The 22,853-nt window shown below is 30.9% G+C and overlaps 1 protein-coding gene across 3 annotated transcripts in view; it reads left to right on the top strand.

Moving 5' to 3' along the window:
• LOC126900718 (uncharacterized) overlaps positions 1-22,853 on the top strand; it is a 43,790-nt gene that overhangs the window by 14,673 nt on the left and 6,264 nt on the right. Inside the window, exon 1 of one of the 3 annotated variants that reach the window (XR_007702903.1) lies at positions 16,499-16,695. The exons of 1 other annotated variant lie outside the window; for it this stretch is intronic. The gene's annotated coding sequence lies outside the window, so the exon portion shown is untranslated. Of the gene's footprint in view, positions 1-16,498; positions 16,696-21,805; positions 22,784-22,853 lie in introns of those variants that run through there. One more of the 3 variants, XR_007702904.1, reaches the window with a different exon arrangement.

The raw sequence follows: 22,853 nt of genomic DNA, 5'->3' as shown, positions 1-22,853 counted from the left end.
ATATAACACACAGATCGCCTATGCTGACTGCAGTCAAATAACCCACTAGTGCAATTCGTAATTCTCCATTGTGTTTGTGCGGTTTATATTTGCAAAAAGGGTGACTGATCATATATACTCATACCTATACACAGGCTAACCATGTCATTTTTATACGAGTATGTTTGTAGTTTTTGCACAGTATTATTGTAACGTTATACACACACACACAGATGTATAACGGGCTTATATAGTGTCAAGTATAGAGGTATATTACAATCTACACAATAATTGATATTAATGAATAACGTCGGCAGCTATATTGTATAGTGTTGTACTTAGGCTAAATGCATAAGATGAGCAAAGGTTTTTTGATAACAACATGAGTTTATATGATAAATTATCGATATTATTATCTTATGCTGTAAAACAATTTTCCAAAAGCCTATTAACACGATCAGCTGCTAGTGAATTTATAATTGGACAGCAAATCATGACCAACAAGACGAAATACTCTAACAACCTTACTCGTATATCATATAGTCAATAATTTAAGAATAATAACTCAGGTAGGCCCTTCATTCGGTGGGAATCGTTGTGATTAGAACTAAATGATTTCATAATTAATCAAAAAGTATACAAATATTTTAACCATTCTAAATTATAACATGTGATAGTTTAAATTCTATTTATGAACAAGTACATGAGGCTTGTTAATCTCTAGATCAGTCACTATGTTATTGGTAGTAGAAATAACAGTTTTCTAAACTATACAATTATATTAATAAACAAACTAAAACTTTTTAGTTTCACAGCTTAAAATATAATTAATTCGTGTATTAGTTGGCCTTTTAAATTGAATAAAATTTAACTTAAATTATGGGTTGTGTTGAGTGAATTAAATCCTAATATTAAATACTAAAACTTCTGAAAAGTTATTTTTATAAACTTTTGCAAATTAGATGTTGTAAACATTGAGTATTATTTTTTTTTCTGAAATAATAATTTGCGATTTAAGTTTACAAGAAACTTTATAAGAAAAACAACCAATTATCTTTATTTAAACAGTATATTGGATTATAAAAAAACATTTTTTACATAATTAAAACCGTTATTTAATATACGAAAATAATAGTTTTTAAGTGTTTAAAATACTTTTTTAAAATAATACTTTTTGAAATTTAGATTTTACATTATTTAAAAATAATTTTAATGATCTAATGAAGTTATTAAGTGAGATTATTTGTATTTTATTTGCGAATTTACTTGTAAACTCGTCTTTTTAACTTTCAAAAATGAAAGTTTTTAGACCTTTCCTTTAAATTTTTCAAAAGAGCAAAAATAAAGTTGTAAATTCCTATTTTTTTAATGATAAAAAAAATTAACACTTAAATATTAGAATAATGAATAAATTTTTCATCAAATGGATTTCATTACTGGATACTACTGTTATAAAATGAAATGATGAAATCGAAATTGAAAAAAATTAACCATTTCCGTTTTTCCCGTGTACTCTTTATTTTTTATAGTTAAAAGATGAGTTCACAAGTAACTCGAAAATAAAATATAAACAGTATGCGCACAAAACAACGCTGGCGGCTGCTGTACGATCCCTTACACGACTAACATGTCACCACAGTTTGATTGTGAAGGGAAAACCAGTGGTTAGGTAAGATCGGGGCGCAATTAATCACGATAGACGTATTACAATAACACACACACACACATAGTCGAGAAGCACAGGTATTGAAGTCCCGCTGATGTTAATGAGATGTAAAAAAGGGTTGCTAAGCGGACAGCTGCCGGTTAGGTGCATTTTTCCCGGCCAAATGCAATGCTAAAGAAAAAAACAACAACAACCGTTCGTTTTAAACACCATAGTATGTGAACACACGTCGAGGTGACGGTGAGAGAATATTTTTGGGCTTAGGTGGCCATAAATTAACTACCGGCGTATTAGATGATATATTTTTTGACAAGTTTTTGCGAAAACTCTCCGCCCCAACGCCCATCGTCGATTATCATTAGTACCATTATTATTTCTGCCCCGTGTAGTGTATTCATTCATTATTATTTTCCGGTATCGATATTTTGTCATTAAGAGGGATAATGCCTTTGCGGTCGCTCTCAATACGAGTACCGTTAAATGTATTTCCTATCATAATATTGTCGTTTTAATAAATGCAATTGAGCGTGTCACTAAATCCATTACGAGGACTCAATACGGACGACGAACACACATTGATTACTATTTATTCTAATTGGTGTAATGATTTGACATTAGATTGCGTTTACCTTAAAGTACCCAAGAACGTATTTTTAGATCTGTTGAATTTTCAAATTATTCTTTTTTTAAGATGATAAATTTTGTAGACGTAGATTTTTCAAATCAAACATATTGCTGCATAAGTTAAATTTAAAAATTTTGATGTTTCATAGCAAAAGAAAACGTTTCTCGACAAATATAATTATCGGTGAACTTGCTTAGAAAGTTTCCAAGGTTATTTTCTAAGTAAATGAATAAAAGTTTATATTTTTCGTGTCCGCTCTACGATTGGCTTTTACTCTATCTATTGAAAATATTTTTTTAACGAGAATTGTCATCAAAAAGTTAGTTTAATAAGAAAAATAATATTCTTCTTCTCCGTAGAAAAACACACGTCAAGTTTTTCCGGCTCGAGTTTAGCGAAAAGGCTACAATATAATAACAACATAAAAATGTATACTATAAAAATAAGTGGAGAGTTCCGGCGAATGGAGTTTTAATAAATTCAGTCGCGTGTATATTATAAATATTTCTGAAAATATGGTTTGTTCCTCGTATATGACGTTTTTCCATTCTCTCTTTTGCTCGCCGCCGCCGCTCTCGCCCGTTCCTTAAACTTTTTTTTTCTTATTTTTTCCCTCCCCACTCGTCGTGCGTTTCTCTTGCGCAAAATATTTTCGCCGTAAAAATACGAAGTCGTTTTATTATAACGCACGTATATACATACAACGCCAAGGCACTATAAAAAGGGTGTGCGCGGGGCGTCGGAGGGGGTAGGGGTTTGTGTAGTGAAATTCAGAAATGTCCCGGAATTAATGGCCGGGACGAGCGCGTTGCGAGCAGAAAAAGCTTGGAGGGGCGGGTGGGGGCGAACAGAAAAAATCCAATTTAAGAGAAAACTGTATTTTCGTCGAACCTCCACCGTTGTCATGTCTCCCCGAGCCTAGGAATATTATTATTATTATTGTTATTCAACACAATGTGTGTGTTTGCACGATGTATTCGAAAGATAAATAAGTAAACGATATTTATGTACAATGGAGAAAATTGCTGATAAGTAGAGATATAAAATTATGTTAAGAAACACAGCGGGACCGTCGACGAAAATACATGTAAAAGAATCTGAACAGCACTACGTGTCTGGGTCATTTTCGGTTATTTTTTATTCATATTTTCCCTTGTGTGTACAGCAGCCGCAATAGGTTCTCAGGTATTTTATCCGTCATCTGCTTTAACGAGAAATTTATGATTTTAGAAAGCGATACTTGCGCGATAACGTTTACTTTTTAGAAACAATGTGTGTGTGTGTGTGTGTCTTTGACTCGGCAATATCCGTCACAGAGAACGTACTCGTTGTTTAGACGATAAGTTTATAATTGTTATTGAAGTGGTGTGCTCTTTGCCATTACCGTTTGATAATTAAATATCGAATTACTACTATCGGTATTGATGATATTACTATAGGTCTTATAGTTTGCGGATGGTGTTGGCGGTTCAAGTTACATCCCTCACAACGAGGTAAACATGTAAATATTATTCGGTGTCGGGTTACATCAAATGCCATATATCGTAATATGCGTTATGTTATACCCAATGCGTTGTATGTATGTAATATTATGTACATTGAAGTTATGTAAGTTATGACGAATTTTAAATTTTAGTGGAATTTCTCTACGGAGCAATGGAATTCTAATGAAAAACAAATTTGTAGTTTTTCCCAAAGAGAAAAGAGTTAATTTGTGCTGTAAAAATAATTGTCATATTGTTGTATCTCAAGTATTGATATTCTGGTGTTAACATTCTATGAGCTGTGCAATTAATGTATACAGTCACTACGTGGCTGTTGAATGGATTTCATTTGGATGAGAAATCAGAATTTCTGAAAAAAATAAACATTATAGAGATATATTGTAAAACGAAGATCATTATTTCAATATTGTACACAGTACTCAATGTCACGATTACTCTTGAAAAAGAAAAATACGACACTTCTCCTTATCAATAAGTGTAATTCTATTCCAGGCTTTAACTCGGGCCATCGCTTGCTTTCAGTCCTGTTTGTGTATCTCAATACAGCCGTTGTCGGATACTTTTGAAGTGGCACTGAATTACTAATGGGACAATACCTAAGTCGGATTACAAAACCAATTACGCCCAAAGAAATCTTCCCGACTGCATTTGTATATATTTATACACCGTAGACATTTTTTATTTCTTCAATGCTCGTAATATTTGTTACGAATATTTACTTGGACGATTCCAAATAATAATCCTACGATGATACCAACAAAGTAAACTTGTAATACAATTATGATTGTACAATATTAAATTAAATGTATAAATACAATATTTTTTAGTTGGTAGTACTGTAGACTTTAAAAATAGCGCATTTGCATTTATTATATTTAATAAAAACATAGTTTTTCAAAAATTATTCATTGATAATTGTTTTTGTTGTTATTATTCATGTAGATAATATGGTATTCAACGTTTTATGATCCTCTAGATATTAACATAAATATATCATATTAACATTAATTAAGATTCAGGAGAAAGACATCTATCTCTATGCTAATTGATTACCATAGTACGTAACAGTTTCATATCGTTTTTTATTTGATAATTATTATTATTCATATAATAAAAAGAAAAATAACGAGTCATCGGGGAATTAATCATGACGCACGTCAAGGGAGATCATATCAAAATACAAAATGTATAACTTGTTTAAAATTCCATAAAAATTCGAATAGGTAAATAATAATATGTATCATACTTTTCGTCGGAAATATGATACAATTTAAAATTTTTATTTAAAACAAGATAAAGTAATCAAGTTATTAACAAACGTAACTTACAGTAAATTTAAGATGTTATTAAATTGTAAATCATATGAAAATGTTAGCTCGAATGATTACTTCTAAAATATTAAAAAGTTTATTCATTTATGTACATAAATTTAATTAAATTGATGGTACTCGCCTGTTTGTATACTACTTGAAAAATCAAAAAACTTTTGTTACAAATTTTTTTTGATTATGAATACTATGAAATTGTTTTTTGTAAAGAATTAGCCCGAAATCGAATTTCGGCTAGCAAAACCAACACTCTTTTTCGACCTCTTTACTTCCGAGTTTTTGTCCGTAAGTATATGCATGAAAAATGAAAAACTTGGTCCATTTAATTTTCTTTTATTCAAATCAACCAACATCAAAGTATTACTCTATCAATGTTAAAAAATTTGTTTAACCATATCTTAAACACTAATAATCGTTTGTATTATAAAACATGTATTGTAGGTTAGTCGTGTGACGACCGTGAGAAGTTCTTACCGTCCAAATCCCCCTGCAAGGGCTTTTCAAAGAACCTTTTAAATTAACATATAAATAACTTGATGCGGAATATCTATACAGTTTGAGTTGTGTACAAATTCTATTTAGAGGCTTAAATGTATGTGTGTACTTATTACTATTTTTTATTCCAAAAGTAAAATTGTATTATAATAAAAATTACCATTTAGGGTTCATTCTTTCAAAATACCCTGTTATAGTATACACAATAATAAAAGGTGATTCGAATTGAGTAAATTTTTTTACACGACGATGGACACAGACTCCATGAATATAAATTAACTTTATTCACAGTACCTTAGGGTTTTTTTTTATTTCATCATGAAAATACATAAATACAATTTCGAACATTTCCAAAAAGCTTGGAATAATTCTAAATACATTGTAATTTCACGCCACGATTGGTTTTCTATAGTATTTTTATGGGCAAAAGCTTTAAAAATTGTGATTAACATTAGGTGTATTCTGAAGTTTGATGGTTGAAGTGAAATTATTAAATATAATATAATAGCATAAATTTTATGTGATGTTAACTACAGACGAATACTCGAATATCACTGTTGATATGTTTTGGAATTTTCAAATAAACTCCTTTGCATTTGACAATCGTGCACTTGGAAATGTCTACCGTTTCGGGGACTTTGAAAGAAAGCGACATACAATAGACGAACGAGGAGAGGAGATTGGATAAAAGGGTGTCACGCGTGTGTGAGGGTACTCTGCAAGAGTATTGACGGATTGTAAAACGCAAGCGCCGTGGCCCATAAGCTTCGCCGACGTTGTTGCTGCTGCTAAAACGGTAAGGAGTAAGTTTCGTGTCCGCCTACCTTGATCTAGTAGACGAGGGATGGGAATAAATGTACATGCTTGCGCTCACACACACACACACATATATATAAAGTTGGTATTTTTTCCACCCCCAACGTTTCGTCTATCTTCCAAGTGCTTACGACCACAAACGACTTTTCCTCACGACGACGACTGCTAGTCTCCGCCTTTCTAACCGATAACTCCCAAAACTTCTTGCCATCCGAAAATTCTCCACACACTATTTTTTTTTATTCCTGTACGTGGTTTACATCATCAACCTTTTATATTTACACGTCAGCCACACAAGACGACACGCCCTTATCTTCGCGAGGGGCGGCATTATAGTTTTAAATATTTTTCTCCTTACGCGGAAATGTAAGCTTACACCCTCCGTACCTCTGCTTTCTTTCGGAAACCTTTGACCGGGAACCCAAATCGGCTCGTTCGCGTAACCCAAACGCGTTATGTGCCGCAATTTACGCCATAGGCGTTGCCAAAAGAATAAAAAAATATTTTCGTTTCACATCTGTACCGACTTGGCCGAGTAGACTTAACACAATTACGTCCGATCGCATGACCGTATATCACTATTTTACGAGCTATCCCCAATTGATCTGAGTAATTTATTTCGTGCACCTTAAAACTTTTGTGCGTGTGGCTCACGTTGTTATTAAAATCACGTTTAGCTTACCGTTAAAAATAATGTTCCCTAGCAAAGTTTAAATAAAAAAAGTTTCTTAGCAGCGGCGGCCGTCAAATTTAATGAACGAACGAGCGAGGAGAGACAAGTTCAATAACAACAATAACAGCGTGGCCGGCTGACACAATTAAGAAAAGGGCGGCAGTGAGTTCGTTAACCGACGGAACGTGGGACGTCTGCGACGACCACGACCTTGGCCAACATTTTCCGCCCCGAGATAATTAAATGCGTCTTGGTCGCCGCCGTCTACAGGGTCGCGCGACATCCGGTGGGGTAGGGTCTAATTGATTCCTCCTCACTTTCATTGCCCCTCCTCACCTTTTCTCTAACCGCCGGCGTTCTCTTATCTTCCTCCTCTCTGACCGCCGGCGCTGGGTTAGTCGGTTTATTTTTTTAAGAGAAGAAAATCAACTCCAAGAGGGTTGATGAGGGGAAAATTAAAACGGATCTCGTTGCTGCCGCTTCGTTTATTTACCTCGGCAAAAAAAAATAAGTAACAATAAACCTAAGCAGCAACAGGTAGTATCCTCTTCTTAAGCGTATTATCATTGTTATTAGCATTGTGATCTTAGTGAATGTTATTAAGAAAGACTTTGTAAAGAGTCTGATGGGCTCTTAGTGCTGCCTCATTGCCTCCAGAGTCTTAACCGACAAAGAAAAAGTTTTATTTTTTTTTAACTACAGTAGCATTATTAACCTTTAACCATAGAAAATTAGCGGTCATACAATACTTTTATTTGAACATACTTCTAAAAACAATTAAGTATTTTTTTTTTTTATAAAAATTGTTTATAGCAATTAAATAATTGCTACAATACACTAGAAGATAAATATTTTTTATTTAAATTTTTTTCTTAAAAATATTTTTTTTTTAAATAATAATCTGTAGTTGTTTGAATAAAATAATACGAATAAATATATAATTGCGAATAAATCATTTTTTTAAACCCAATTAAACCTTTAAACGTCAGGTTGTCTTTACAATAGTCGCTTTAGGGTAAAGTATACATTTTTGTATAATCAACAAAGTAATACTCCATTCTTTTAATCAACTCATTCTTTAGGGATATCTATTAAAGAACTCGAGTAAATATTACAGTTCATCAAACGAATCTTACAGCTGATTAATATTTAGTTAACCTCTGTAAAGTTTTTTTTTCCAATGAAAACCCCTTGAAATGAATACCGACGGGGAATTGGGTTATCGATTTTAAAAAGTAAAATAACAGCCCCTTTCATAATTTTCGGAGTTTTTATTAACACCCTAATTTCAGAGAGGAATGAATGAACTTTTTATAAAAACAAACCCTCACTGATATTTTCCTCTGGAAATTAAAAACAGCTGAAATATTGCCCTACTTTGAGATACATATTAATAACGCTTTGATAATAATATCGGTGAAAATTAAGCAATATAAGCTTTAGATGTAAACAGATACCATTTGATAGTACATGAAAAATGTATTTATTTTGTCGCTGGTATTTTTAGGTATTTTTTAGTCTCTATTTTTTTAACTTTGCACGCCCTTCGGATAAAACGGAAGTCAGCGATTCGAGGAAAAAGAAACGCTATTAAGTTAGGGACGTACACTTATGTACATATATGGTGTATTCCTAGTTTCAGTAAGGGTGGAAGAAGCGATGGCAAGGGGCGCGACTGTACGGAGCACAAGGATCCTAAGGGATAGTGACAGCCGAGGCTCGGGCGCATTATTATACGGTCTGTACTTGTCGAGTGATGTGTTTGGACGCTCTGTGGTGGTACTTATTCCGCTGGCTCCTACCCTCGAAAACGATTTTTATGCACAATGCACACGGAGTATGTATACGCACTACGTATAAAGTACATTACACTTTCGCCCGAGCACCACGCCCACGCCTACCCGATCCGTCGTCATAGCGCGTCTTGCACAGCGCCCGGCGTAAATCGATAGAAAGACACAAAGATGGCGCCGCCACCTCCGCCGCCTGCCCTCGCGAATCGCTTGCTCACACACACACACACACACACACAAACACACACACGCTGGCGTACACATCGGCAAGGCCCAGCGGGACACGCATCGAGTGAGGAGGTATGGACAACGCGTAATAAGAAGTGTGTAGTACGAAAATGATAATAAGAAATCGCACCCTCACCTGCCCTCCAGACTACCAACCCTTATATAAGCACACACACTTTTCTTACCCTCTCTATTTCTCTTTCTTATCGGTGGTGATGGTGCACCCTACCGTGAAATTGATTGTTCAATATTTTCCCCGGGTTTTTCTCCGACAGCAGCACACTTTTTTATTTTCGTTCTTCGCCGGATTGCTTTGGCTGAAATATATTTTCCAAAAAACTCTATATGCATATACAATTTACCCAATCAGACCACCTGCCACGTCTGTCGCTCTGAACCGCGATATTATAATATGTTACACACGATGTGTAAGACTGAAAATACCGCTTTTTTTTTTCTCTAGTATTTTTTATAATTAATGTAAACCATAAATTACACAATCTATAATAACCCTAAACGGCTACTCCTACTTGGCTGATTTGAAAATTGAATAAATTTTAGGTTCTTATAGAAATGCTATTAACTTAATGCTTTCAATGTTTTAATTGTGTCAATAAAACTTTGAAACTACAGTATATCACGCGCTGAAACAATAAGCTTGTAGAATAATGCTCGCATTGTTAACTCAACAAATTACTTAAATACTTACATTTAGAACGATTATTGAAAATGAGGTATTAATACCAATAAATAAATTTCCAAAAAACATTCATCGAGTTCAACGGTGTAAGAATATTAATTTATAGTAAATTTTTATCACCAAATATATATATATATATGAAACTGCGACACATTAATTTTAATTGTTAAATTAAAATTTTTATTTCAACTTCCTATGTTAAAAGTTCATAATATTTAATTGTTCAACGGTTAATTTTATTATGCTTTTTTTATTTAAAACGACTAAAAATAGTAATGTTATGTGATTTTTTTGTATGAATAAAACATTCAACAATATCTAGTAATCTCTTTTCATTACACAATGTTACCTCTTAGTATAATTAATCTGTAAGACTTTCAACATTCTTTACATTAAAACTATCTGTAAATATCTCCCATGGTAACGCAGTGTTTTGCAGTTTCAGCTCATTTACAAACATCTCAAAGCATGATACATAATCCTATTGTGTATAATTACTCATAATATTACTTTTAATTGTAAGCATTAAAGCCGCCGGAGTGGTGTGCTCCGTGAAAATTAAAATATAAATAACAGTATCGATAATTAATTCGCCGAACTAATTCAATGGATTTACAGTTGAATTTAGTTATATATATGAAAAAAAAACAATATATACGATCGCAGTTTAAAGGGATACCAAACTTATACATACTGAGTAATGAAGTAACAATAAATCTCAGTTTAGCTTTAATAGTCTTTACAACAACGATTAAGGAAACGGCCGTACAAGCGGAAGGCAGACATGCAGAACGGTCGATATCGAGACGGTAATTAAAAGTTTTTAGGGGTCGCGTGACCGTTGAAATTATAAACAAGGCACTTCCTGCGGTGCTCAATCGTTCCGTATGAATCGGCCGTGGTGTACAATATCGCGATCCCCTCGGTATAATAATTATTGTTGTTAGGTTTAATATCATACCTGTGACGGTTTTACAGGAAAAAAATTATCTGAACGTCAACCGAAGGGCTCAATTAAAGACAGCATAACAGTTGCAACGAATGTAAAACGCAGTTACGAGCTACTGTGGACGTTTTGATTTATTTCAGTCGACGATAAAAACCTTAGTAATCGCGTTTTATACAGAAAATATCATACGTAATAAACTTTCAAGCACACTTGTGTGTGTTCGCGTGCTCCTAGTAAAGAATGTAATTGAGTTTTGCCTTCTATTCGCATGGTTTTTCTTTAACGACAAGTCCAATTCGTTGGCGTCAGAGGGAGAGACGAACCAGAGTAGGGGTAAGTGTATTCTTATTTCCGCTGAATTCAATTTTCTTCTTAACCTTCTTCTTTCCCCCGGCACTTGGCATGTCGTGTGTCCTGAGGGACCGTAAAAGGTGAGGTTACAGGAGCAGCCATGCCGCGAATCCCCTTAAACGGATTATTGAATTATTCAGACAAGTTGTTCAAACCCGAAGAGAGTATCACTCGGTCCTAACCCCACCTACGCTCATACACTCTCTTCGTATATATACGTATACAATCGCACGTGTCTTTCTATTTTTTTATTTAAGAAAAAAATACTTTATTTTCTTTCGTTTTTAGCCATAGCCTTCCGCCGGTCGCCCTATTACTCGCTTTTATAAATATACACCATGCGGGGAGTACTTACCTTTCTCTCCGGCTTACATATATTAGCTTTTTTCAATTTGAATACTTGCACCACTCTCAAGTATACACAACAGCCAGTACCGCCGCGTAAAAGTGTCCTCTCGTAAGCTTATTCTATTCGGTTTTCTCATTTTGCATACCCTTGACTGTATGCAGGCTCTGTGCTCACACATAACATTAGTCTCGTTATTCTAATGACACTCTGGTGTACATAAAATGTATTATACAAGAATATACTCGACTGACGAAAAATACATACCTTAATAAAAAAAAAAACATTCGAGTTATTTTTCTGTTGGTAAAAAAAAGGTCATATTGTCTCGAAGCCAGAGAAACCCCACTTGGCAGTTTCCCGAAGCAGCCTATTTATTTTTCCCATTGTTTATACTAGCTCAAGGCCAACTATAACAACCCGCATGAGCATTAAAGATATGCCCTCGAGTTTTGAAATCAGTCTCGATTGCATGGAGGGAAACACACAAAAGTTTCAGGTTATGAGCGATCTAGAACATCTACTTTAAGTACGCACGACTTAACAGCAGACTGAAAGTCCTCTTAAAGTACCATTAAACTCAGTATCATATGTTCACGAGGAGAGGGTAAATTTAAAAAAGTTAAATTCATTAATTAATCGAGATTTAAAAAAATTTAAATCGTTTATTCACTTTGCAATTTATCCAGAGATTAATTTTCATCGTTGCTTTTATTTCTTATATAATTCAGACTTCAGATGCTGTATTTCAAAAAATAAATGGTCGAATATCAATTTTCAAGCATCTGTATCTTAAATAAAATAATTTGATCAGTATGTATAAAGTAAATTTATCACATTACAGACATCAACTTAACACATCGACTCTTTAAAAGTTGACAAAACGATGAAAGATAGGCGACAATCCATTATGGACTTTATTTTCGATTAAATTACTTCCACAACGGATTGACAGCGGTATTAATATAATCGGAACCATCGCGTGTCAACTGGCGTTGAAATATTGCAGAGACTCTTGGGAAAATCACAGTGAGAAATGGAAAAATAAAATGAAAAATAAATAAAAATATTGAAAAAAATAAACCTTTGACGTAGTTGTTGTATTATTATTTAATGGTTTTTTGTCATGTATGATCGTCAAGAAGAAGTACATGTACAGCTTTGAAAAGGAATGAAGCGCACGATTTTATTGGAGAATAATATGCGCACTAAGGGGTAGAAAAAATATGAAAATGGAGAGAAAATAATAACGTCCTCGATGATGACAGCCGTAAAAAACACTGCGAAAATCTTGTCAAGCTTTTCTTGACAATTATTGTATTTACTCGTAGCGTTCGAGTTTCTTTATTGAAAATAATATTACACCAACGCTGTTCTCTTGAAATATTTTCTCTTATATTCAAAATATTGTGTCAAACTAGCGTACAGAAGCTGCATTAGAAAAATTTCGATAAAATCCCTTTAACTAATACTTAAAAATTAAAATCTCAGCTAAATGATTTCATAGTCAACTCAAATCGAATATGAAATAATAATATTAGACTACATATATGAAATGTAGTATAATAATCATCATTTGAATCGCATTACTATTAAAGCTGTTCTCTAATCATTACTTTTTATTTAATCAACATACTATTAGATAATTCAAACTTTTAAAATCTAATTACTTGTTTATTTAATAGAAAATTTAGTTATCAAGTTTGAATTGATGAATAACAATGTATTTTGGTCATCAATTATTTTATTAGGTATTATAAATAATTAATAAACCGGAAAACATAACCGTACGAAATATTTTTATGTAAAGACTACGAGAATTAAACCTCAATTGTGTTATACACATTTAATTGTATATGCACGCAAGTTACAACTTTATATAGAATTTGATTGTCGCCAAAAGCCACCCGTAAATCCTTTAATTTTTATTTAAAAGTAAATCGTTTGTTAAATAAAAGGTTTAATGGGTAGTAATTGAAGGTCTGTTACAGTAGTAATTATATCAATTCTCAACATTGAAAACAGTAGCATGCAAAAATAGACATGGAAAAATGTGAACGAGGTGTAAAAATGGCAACAAAAAAAAAAAAAAAGGCAGGCTTTTCGTAGGTATTCGTGTCAAGCACTCTTTTGTTACAGGGGTCATAATTGTTGTTGTTGTAGCTGTTATTATTATTATGATATTATATTGCAATATGCGTGTGTGTGTTTGTTTTGCCACAAACCTGGGGATTATTATTGACTATCGGTCCGTATCGCCGCAATAGGTCCAAACACAATGCGGTTATTTAAACGGGGCGAAAAAGGGAAACGGGACATCGTGATTTACGGTCTCACTTCAATCTATGTGCCAGACCGAATACACGTAAAAAAAGTCAATAGAAATTTCATTGAAAAAAAAAAAAATACATCAATAATAATAAACTGGTACAGTGAATGTTGAGAGTACAAAAAAAAAGATATTTATTAACTGTGTCACTGGAATGGGTTAGTCGAAATTTGTCAATTTCAAAACTGACATAATTTAATTTTATATCTCTTTCATTTTTTTTTTCACATTTTTGAAATTAAATAACCCTTAACTGTAAGCTCTAATTACTTTGTAAACACTTATTACAGAAGTGAGAACTACTAATTGTTTTTTGGATGACTATGAAACGATTCAAAATAACTCACTTTTGTAACATATACTTTTAAATTAGTGTTCCTAAGATCTCTAAAGTCTTTCGCTTATAAATCTAATAACTAATTATTTTTTTTTGAATAAATGTCTCAAAAAAAATATAGATGATTAAATCCGGCTTATAGTATCAAATAATTTGTTACTTGTTGCAATTCAATTCCTCGGATACAGCTTCGTATAATGAATTGTATTAAGTATATACGAAACGCTCGTAGCCGACCTTGGGACTTATCTTTCAAAGTTTCTATATGAATTAATTATTAGTTTTATACTTAGAGGTAATTTGTAATTGAAATATTAATATCATAATAATAAATCGTTTTGAAGATATTTTTACATAAATCGTATTTTTATTTTTTAGCGTAACAACTTTTTAATTTTGATAAATTGTGTAAAGCCAGCGATTAAAACGACTTAATATTGTGATACGTCGTCTATGCTTAAATTATGTACTTTTTTATTATATTGTAAATGTACGACAAAACAGGATAATAAAACATACTCAAAGTTTTTCAAAAGAGAAAAAATGTATTTTGTTAAAAATGTCAATCGTTTAAAGCAGCCACACTTATTTGAACACATTGACACATCTCAATTCCTTTTTAAAATATTAAATCACTTAAATCTTCAAAATCTGCAGAAATATATGCAGACTTGGTATTTAATACATTGAGGGCTGTAAGTAAGGAAAAGCAGAGGTAGAAAATCACTACGGCGGTAATATTTGTGTGTTTAAAATACATTTTGATGGATGTAGTACCAATTTTCTCGTAAAAAATCCCGTCTGTGTAAAAATCCTGAATTCGTTATTGAAGTTAACTCTAAATAAGTTTGATGCTAAATATATATGCTCGATTGAATTTAAAAAATCTTCTAACAAACTCGAAGAATAAATTAATTAATGCGACGTTAAAGTTGTCTAGATAATACAGAAATTCAGATGAAAAACAATATTTCAGTACCAGGAACCTATGAGAATATAGATATTTTCAAAACATCATTTGCACTATCTTATTGAATAATTTTAGAAACAGTGATAGTTCACAGCATTTTAAGGTCGTCCAGCATGCTGGTGTTGTTGGCCACTTGAAAATCGCTAATGAGACGCCTGGCCCTTTTCTCGAGACACGTGGATGTATATCGCACACATTAGTCCTTATGAATTCCTGGTACAAAATTTAAATCTTATAAATATATAACGAGTAATTAGAAACTGGTTTTTAATCAAAATATATTCTACACAATGGCATATCCAGCGGGAGAATGACGAAAATAATTTCATGTATAAGATAAGAAGGAGAAGCGTAAAATTGTCTTTATACAACGTCCAATGAAACCTTCCAAGCACACAATGTTATAAACATATTTTGAAGAATCGGTCATTTATTGAGTCGAATCCGTTCGAGGACCATCAGCAGGCGTGAACTGGCTGGAATGTTAAGATGTCACAGCTTCCCTTATGTATAGGGGGCTAATATACACAAATGTGCCCTAATTAATCTACTTGAAACTATTGTTTGTGACTATTTAATAAGAAAGTTTTGTTAGGTAGGTTTTTGTAGGTACGTACCATTTTGTAGGTACATAAATAGGTGTCATATAAAACTATCTAATTTTATTGTTTACTTATTTTTATCATTAAATTTTAACGTATATAATTATAATAGAAGAAATGTACCTACCTATTATATATATTTTCTACTTAAAAACTTATCATTAAACATATAAATGACGTTATGCTGTATAACGATCTGTATATTCTAATTAGAATATACAGATTAAAAACTACTATGACAAATAAAAAATATCGTGATTTTTTTTATCATTATGTGTAGCATATGAAAAACTTTTGATTTTTAATAATCCTGAAATGTTTACGGCACCAAATATAAAATAGGATAAAATGGGAATTAAAGATAACTTCATCAACTTCGGAAAACCAGAAAAAGTAATGAAATCCTTGCCAAAAATATACTTGATTAATATATAATAATATATATTAATCAATTATATATTAATATATAATAATTAACATATAAAACATTATTGGACTTTAAATTTTTTGTTTTTCTTTCATTTGTTATCGTAGTCATAATATATTGTATTATTTATATTAAAAAAATGTATTACTTGCGGCTAATATTATTTAAAATTAAAAAATATTTAAAATGTTTAACTTAAAAACCACAAAAATTACTAAAAAAAGCTTGTGTTTAAGTATTTTAGAAACAACGTTACCATAATCAGCGCTAAATACATACTGATATGATAGTAAAAAAAAACTCGCCTATATAACCCTAGTGACCTATCACATACAGACATTATAACTTAGTGACGTTATCACCTAGTCGACTATCACAATTTGTCCATCAACATAAGTTTAACAATGAATTTAGCAGTGGGTCAAAATTGCAATTAATTAAATTATTCATATTTTTAAACATTTCTATTGAATTCCTTAGATTAGTCTCTTGGTAATTATTTACGTTCTTAATTAGTTTTATAGTTTTAATACGATTGTGTATCAATAAATGTTCAGCTGTAGGAGATATATATAGGTAATACTTGTGATTTAATTATTTTTTATTTTTTACATTTTTTAGTTTTAAGCTGATAAATAAACTTTTTTATTTTTATCATCGATGCGAAGCTGAGAAGACATTAATTTTACTATGATGTGTTTTTTTTATGTCTGTCGCCACATTTTCTTAGTTCTCACCGGACCGATTTCTTTGGTTGCTGTAGTTAAAAATATGCTATTTTTGAGTTAAAATGTTCGATTTTATATTTTCAACTATAAATTGTCATAACTTTTTATATTTTTTGTTCATATGTCAGAATTTTCTTATAATTAATTAAATCTAAAAAAAATTGCCTAAGTTACTACGGGTTTTAATGAAAAATATAATCTGAAATATGATTGCTTAAGGATATAAAAAAGTTAAATAGTCGGTACAATTAATATATCTAGTTATTGTTCCGTGAATAAATTAAATTTAACATATTTACGTTTTTTTTATTTGTAAATATAAAATAGTTAACAAAAATTATTTGGTTTATTCGACTAATTAATTGAATGCATCATAAAAATCAAGCTTACTTCGCTTATTGTTCATTTATATAAGTTTTAAGAGGATTTGATTATGAAAATTAAATTCGATGTATTGAGTTCGACATTGGGTACGGTCATAAACATACGAATATCCGCTAAAAGCGTATGATTCTACACATGGCATGGGTATTTTCTTAATATGACAGCCGACAGCTATGATAGTATGCATTATTACATTTAATTTAATGTAAAATTCAAATAATGCCAACACCTACCACGTGAATAGTATTTAATTGAAAATCTATTCTTAACTATGCACAAGTATGATAGGTAGAAACTTATATGATAAATGAGGTGTACGCCTTTTGACCCTAAACATAATAGTAGAGATTACTAAATATTTTTTTTTAACATGCAGTTTCGTATTTTTCTCACAGTACTTTTTTTTATGAAAACGCTTTGGAACATCTTCTTATTCATTAAGCCACACGAACATGTACTACTTTATGTTGAATATTATAATTGCATCAGAAATAATACCGTACAAATAAGATCTCGAGTACACTATTCATTCATTATGATATCTTTAGGAATTGTTAAGAAAATACTAAAACTGTTATTAATTAACTGATAATATTTAATATGAAGTAGATTAAAATTTATTGTGGTTACACCACTACACTTCATTATATAACACGTGTGTATGTCTCCTATAAGAATGTTTTGATATTTCCACAACTAAAAGGAAATAATTATATTATAGCTAAAAAATGATCTAAATGTGACCATAGGCAAATATAACAAGTATAAAAATTTAAAGGCGATAAATTGATTTGTTCCCAATCAAATTTATTTTGTATAAAAATATAAATAATTTTCTTAATATTTGATAACTCAATTTCTTCGGGGACTAAACCCCCTTACACACTATTACGGCTATTGATGAGATATTTTTTAATTTAATATCATTGCAATTTTAAAATACTCATAAATTTAACATTTTATGAACTTGACAATTCTTTTGAGATTAGGTTTATCCGAGTAGATATAACTTCGATTAAATAAAAACAAAAAGAGCAAAATATTTTTATAAAAATATAGTCATTTTTAAAAACATTTATATCACCAATAACGCAAACATTACTTATTTTAATAATAAAAATTCTTAAAAATAATTTTTTCTTCGAACTTATCTAAAACCCAATCAAGTTATTAATAAGAATTAATTAAAGTTTATTATATATAAATACTGATTAATTTATTTACCCAATGAACTATAAATATAAAAAATTTAATTAATTAATTAAAAATAAAATTATTCAAATTGAAAAGCTAAAAGTTCATTCTATAATGTCTTATTTTTAATACTGTGTATCATATATATGGTTATCTCATTATAAGGATGAAATTATATTATTTTCTGGCCTTATAAAAGTGATGCCTAATAATTTCTGCTAAAATAAATGTCAAGTACGTTTTTCATTATTTAAAACTGTATTGATATTTTAAAATAAAATCTACTTGATATTTATAATAATTAAAGTGTATTTGAAAAATCTCTTTTTAAAAGATCTGTTGACAGTGCGTGGCTGTCTATGACTCAAGTTCAGAAAAAAAATCACAACTATACAGATTTTTAAAAGATGATTAATTAATTGCACTTGTTAAATTAATGGGACATTTAAGGGAGTTGTTATAAAATACAATGCATCATGTGGGCGCTAAATGTAATAAAAATAAAACTGACTGGTTTATTAAACTAACAGATAATAATGACATTTCAAGGGACCCAATTGCGTACTCAGTTCATTTTTACGACTTTTTTTGATCATTTGGGACCCGCATCCTGTTCAATTGACAATATTGTGGATCTCAAAATACACGCTACTTCTCAAAACAACGACAATACTTGTACTACGAGTGCATAGAAATTTTAGATATTATACATTCTCGTATAGTTATTCATACAGTTTATTATTCTCTGTGTAAATATGAAAGAAACTTTTTATAAAAGATGAATTGAACTTAATACAAATGTTAAAAACAAAGCAACATACAGTGTAACTCTTATGGAAAGTTGAAACTTTGGAACCGTTTATCTCAAGACGATCTTCTTAGAGGTTTGGTCCTGTTGCACTTACAGTGTGAATATACTGTAACTCTTTGTCCGTTGAATAGAGCGACGGTAAATTGATTACTTTTTAAATTCGTAATAACTATAAAATTTGATTAAATTTTCAGATTGCATGAGCATAAATAATTAACGACGCATTGTGCCGTTAAAATTACATTAAATATTAGTCGCTTAGTATTATAAATTCTAGTGAAAACTAACCTTTACAAACATATCTCACAACTCACCACCAATTATGTTATTCAATAGTAATACTCCATTTCAGTGTTATTGTTCTAGACACCATTTTGATTAGTGGCAATTAAAATTGACATGCAAAATATTGGTATGCGTTTTAATAAGGGTTACTATGGGGAATTATAAATGATAAATAATATATAAAACAATTTCAGATAACTCAGGAAAATTCTCTTGGATTTCATATCACGCACACATAAATAATAATGTAATATAATTGGATGTTACATTATTACAATTGGATTTGTTTATGAACACTTTTAAATAATCAGATTTTAGTTCGTTATAAAAAGACCAGATGTTTGATGAGCATCAAATTTTTGAACGACCAAAGTGATTAGAGCTTTTGAAAAGAAGTTTTTATTTAAAAAGTTAATAGAAAAATATGAATAGTGAAAACAAATATCAAACAAATACCTTCATTATTAAATGTTTCTATATGATGGAAATGTTATTCACTTAAATATTTGACGTAACACGTATACAACGAATACAACGAAATAAAGAAAAAATTAAATAAAAGTGATGCATAAAAGAACATTTTCTCAACTATTACAAAGAAAAATTTTAAAAAGCGTCATGTAAAAACAAATAAATAATGCATTTATCATTCAACTATTAAAATTAAGTTTATAAAAGAGAACTATATATCAAGTTTTTTTTTAGATAAAAATTGTTTTTTTGCTACTAACAACGATGATGTTTGTTTAAACATTTCTAAAGTTTATTAAAATTGTTGTTTTCTAAATTTTTCTAAAATGATTACACTTAATTATTTAATTGTTATCTTAACTATAATAACAAATCGTAAGTGCAACAAAACCTTTACTTGATAAATGAATTTGATGAAAAAATATAAATCATTGCCAATTTTTTATTGATTCCTTCTCGGAGAAGTAAAATGCTATGACTTAATAACAGTGTTCTGTAGCAACTGAAATATTTACCGAGCATCACTGACCTATGTTTCACTGCAATCATTAAAAAATGACTCGAGAACCTGTGTATGTTCTAACACTTACAATCAAATACCTTTTGCCAGTCTTTCGTATTTATACTTTTTGATAATTGTCTCGTGTACTGCATCAGAGATTCTGCACACTTTTATACAAGTGTACATGTGTGAGGAAAAATAATAACAAATAGAATTTTTTAAATGCATTTTTATGGGCATAAAAAATGTAGTATAAACTTTTTTTTTAATTGGTCGGAGAATGTGTGATATGCAGTAGAATACATGGATCGAATTTATCATACATAGAAAAACTCTTACTTATAAACCTATATAGCTTTTTTATTGTAATTCAATGGACAGCTTGATTGTGAATTAAATAAATACTTTACGTAGCGTAAGGGCAATCTTTTTATATGAAATTTTGTACCTCTTATATGGTCAATAAAATTTTGCCAGTTCAATTAGAGTGTTACCTACGATAATTTTCAACAACTCTATATTGTCATCATTATAATAGTAGTAAATGAATTATTTGGGTAGACGCAATTGAATCCTCGAACATTAAATTGTCAAGTAAGTAAGTTTATTTCACTGAAGCGCCGTCATACAGATACAAATTGACAGGTAAGATGCCACACGAGCGCATTCAAAGATTTTGAATATCAGTTATAACTGATGATTCAACGATTTATGTAGAAATTTATCGTTTTTATTTTATTTTACTGATACAACATATTAGATAATTTCAATAACTGTTATTACTCATCAAAGAATTCAGCAGATAAAAGACGGGGGAAAGGGATTTATTATTTAAAGAGTTATTACTCCAATAGTGTAATTTATTCGAATTAGAAATTAAAAGTTAAACAATGATACTTAAAATATGATGACAACACATATTCAATTATAATAAAAATTATGATCAATCAGTATAAAATTAAACTCCTGTGAAACAAATTCTAATTGAAATGTGTTAGAGTATGTGTCGAAAAATGTTCTATTCAAGTCAATACTAAAAAAGTCATGTCATTAATTATTTCGAAAATCTATTTAGTCTTTTCAAGAGTTATTGGCCATTTTGTTTGAAAATTTTCATTAGTCACATATCCATAGGCTACACGTATTATTATGCATGATGTGTCCAATTTCTCTTCTGGGTTTTTTTTTAACGCATAAAAATGTAATTTTATTGCCTTTGTTTAACGACCACGTGTACTATTTTTAAAACATCTTAAGGTGCAGGTATAGATAATTCGTTTTATACTTTATAACGGTGTCGAAATAATTTAATAAGCACTTTATCTTATACATACAATGATATCACTACGGTGTACAATGTTGTCAGAGGTTTCCATCAGTCATATATGCTTGGGAGACCGGACAATGTGTTTTGTAAACGTACCGCACAGAGGTAACAAGATACCGTGTATACACTGCTGGTTTTAAGCCCCTTGTCCGAAAAGAAAAAAATACACATACACGTTTGTGAAATGCGACACTTGTAGAGATTCTCCGGCGCAGTCTTTTTATTTTTATCCATTAAAACTAACCCCGTAAACGGATTAAAAGCATTGACAAGCATTGCGTTATTGTCTTATCCCTCGAAAATCCATGAAAAGCGCTCGGGTGCACAGAATACACGACCTAAAGGCTCACGTGCCTTTAAAAGCTATGCATGTTACACGGACGTGTTTTTTTGCTCTATCGCGAAAAACAATTATGTAAAAAAAGAAACATTTAAATTTATGTTCCTCGGATGACCTAATTTTTGTTTAGTTTCTTTAATGAAAATTGACTGAGGTTAAGGTATTTTATTGTTTATTTTTAATTAAGTAAAACAAACTTATACTTTTCTTTTTACATTCTAAATACATTACATTTTATATAAAAAAAACAAATCACCATACCTATTATTATACAAGTCGTGCACGGGATGACACAGACAATGCAATCGTTTCAGTGGACAAATCGTAAAACAACAGTGTACCATAAGGGAAGAGAATCAAACAAATTATTGCTTTTATATGTTTTTTCGTTCAATTGTCGACGACCCGACGATGGGAAAATACAAGTCTAAGGATATCCGGTGGACGGAGCCCACGGGAATGGAGAGCGACGGACTTATAGTCAGATAGAGTAAAAATAATATAAAAACCTACGCTTTTTTCGGATTATACACATTGTGGTTTATAAACACGGCAGATGGTTTCAATTAGGATTGGCCTCACGTCTTCGATTGTTATGGACAGTTGCAGAGGTTCATGTGTAGTGAGTATAAGTAATGTCTACAAGAGTTAAGACGCTGTGGAGTTATATGTGCGTCTTTATGGCTTTCCGC

This window comes from Daktulosphaira vitifoliae, unplaced genomic scaffold (genome assembly GCF_025091365.1).
Source record: "Daktulosphaira vitifoliae isolate Bord-2020 unplaced genomic scaffold, ASM2509136v1 Scaffold_3, whole genome shotgun sequence".
Lineage (NCBI taxonomy): Eukaryota > Metazoa > Arthropoda > Insecta > Hemiptera > Phylloxeridae > Daktulosphaira > Daktulosphaira vitifoliae.
The sequence above is the reverse complement of the archived record's forward strand: the minus strand, read 5'-3'. Positions and strand labels throughout refer to the sequence as shown.